We start from the raw sequence: 2500 nt of genomic DNA on the forward strand, positions 1-2500 counted from the left end.
CAGAACAGCCTAGACACTGAGTTAACAGGTAGGGCCTGGGGAGGAGAGAGATAGACAGAACAGCCTAGACACTGAGTTAACAGGTAGGGCCTGGGGAGGAGAGAGATAGACAGAACAGCCTAGACACTGAGTTAACAGGTAGGGCCTGGGGAGGGGAGAGATAGACAGAACAGCCTAGACACTGAGTTAACAGGTAGGGCCTGGGGAGGAGAGAGATAGACAGAACAGCCTAGACACTGAGTTAACAGGTAGGGCCTGGGGAGGAGAGAGATAGACAGAACAGCCTAGACACTGAGTTAACAGGTAGGGCCTGGGGAGGAGAGAGATAGACAGAACAGCCTAGACACTGAGTTAACAGGTAGGGCCTGGGGAGGAGAGAGATAGACAGAACAGCCTAGACACTGAGTTAACAGGTAGGGCCTGGGGAGGAGAGAGATAGACAGAACAGCCTAGACACTGAGTTAACAGGTAGGGCCTGGGGAGGGGAGAGATAGACAGAACAGCCTAGACACTGAGTTAACAGGTAGGGCCTGGGGAGGGGAGAGATAGACAGAACAGCCTAGACACTGAGTTAACAGGTAGGGCCTGGGGAGGAGAGAGATAGACAGAACAGCCTAGACACTGAGTTAACAGGTAGGGCCTGGGGAGGAGAGAGATAGACAGAACAGCCTAGACACTGAGTTAACAGGTAGGGCCTGGGGAGGGGAGAGATAGACAGAACAGCCTAGACACTGAGTTAACAGGTAGGGCCTGGGGAGGAGAGAGATAGACAGAACAGCCTAGACACTGAGTTAACAGGTAGGGCCTGGGGAGGGGAGAGATAGACAGAACAGCCTAGACACTGAGTTAACAGGTAGGGCCTGGGGAGGAGAGAGATAGACAGAACAGCCTAGACACTGAGTTAACAGGTAGGGCCTGGGGAGGGGAGAGATAGACAGAACAGCCTAGACACTGAGTTAACAGGTAGGGCCTGGGGAGGGGAGAGATAGACAGAACAGCCTAGACACTGAGTTAACAGGTAGGGCCTGGGGAGGGGAGAGATAGACAGAACAGCCTAGACACTGAGTTAACAGGTAGGGCCTGGGGAGGGGAGAGATAGACAGAACAGCCTAGACACTGAGTTAACAGGTAGGGCCTGGGGAGGGGAGAGATAGACAGAACAGCCTAGACACTGAGTTAACAGGTAGGGCCTGGGGAGGAGAGAGATAGACAGAACAGCCTAGACACTGAGTTAACAGGTAGGGCCTGGGGAGGGGAGAGATAGACAGAACAGCCTAGACACTGAGTTAACAGGTAGGGCCTGGGGAGGAGAGAGATAGACAGAACAGCCTAGACACTGAGTTAACAGGTAGGGCCTGGGGAGGGAGAGATAGACAGAACAGCCTAGACACTGAGTTAACAGGTAGGGCCTGGGGAGGGAGAGATAGACAGAACAGCCTAGACACTGAGTTAACAGGTAGGGCCTGGGGAGGGGAGAGATAGACAGAACAGCCTAGACACTGAGTTAACAGGTAGGGCCTGGGGAGGGAGAGATAGACAGAACAGCCTAGACACTGAGTTAACAGGTAGGGCCTGGGGAGGGAGAGATAGACAGAACAGCCTAGACACTGAGTTAACAGGTAGGGCCTGGGGAGGGGAGAGATAGACAGAACAGCCTAGACACTGAGTTAACAGGTAGGGCCTGGGGAGGAGAGAGATAGACAGAACAGCCTAGACACTGAGTTAACAGGTAGGGCCTGGGGAGGGGAGAGATAGACAGAACAGCCTAGACACTGAGTTAACAGGTAGGGCCTGGGGAGGGGAGAGATAGACAGAACAGCCTAGACACTGAGTTAACAGGTAGGGCCTGGGGAGGAGAGAGATAGACAGAACAGCCTAGACACTGAGTTAACAGGTAGGGCCTGGGGAGGAGAGAGATAGACAGAACAGCCTAGACACTGAGTTAACAGGTAGGGCCTGGGGAGGAGAGAGATAGACAGAACAGCCTAGACACTGAGTTAACAGGTAGGGCCTGGGGAGGAGAGAGATAGACAGAACAGCCTAGACACTGAGTTAACAGGTAGGGCCTGGGGAGGGGAGAGATAGACAGAACAGCCTAGACACTGAGTTAACAGGTAGGGCCTGGGGAGGAGAGAGATAGACAGAACAGCCTAGACACTGAGTTAACAGGTAGGGCCTGGGGAGGGAGAGATAGACAGAACAGCCTAGACACTGAGTTAACAGGTAGGGCCTGGGGAGGGGAGAGATAGACAGAACAGCCTAGACACTGAGTTAACAGGTAGGGCCTGGGGAGGAGAGAGATAGACAGAACAGCCTAGACACTGAGTTAACAGGTAGGGCCTGGGGAGGAGAGAGATAGACAGAACAGCCTAGACACTGAGTTAACAGGTAGGGCCTGGGGAGGGGAGAGATAGACAGAACAGCCTAGACACTGAGTTAACAGGTAGGGCCTGGGGAGGGGAGAGATAGACAGAACAGCCTAGACACTGAGTTAACAGGT

At 53.5% G+C, this 2500-nt stretch overlaps 1 protein-coding gene across 2 annotated transcripts in view; it reads right to left on the reverse strand.

The window, feature by feature from the left end:
- LOC123724028 (methylsterol monooxygenase 1) overlaps positions 1-2500 on the reverse strand; it is a 19654-nt gene that overhangs the window by 4400 nt on the left and 12754 nt on the right. The gene's annotated exons all lie outside the window — the stretch shown is intronic.

The sequence above is a fragment of the Salmo salar genome, unplaced genomic scaffold (genome assembly GCF_905237065.1).
Source record: "Salmo salar unplaced genomic scaffold, Ssal_v3.1, whole genome shotgun sequence".
In the NCBI taxonomy this organism is placed as follows: Eukaryota; Metazoa; Chordata; class Actinopteri; order Salmoniformes; family Salmonidae; genus Salmo; species Salmo salar.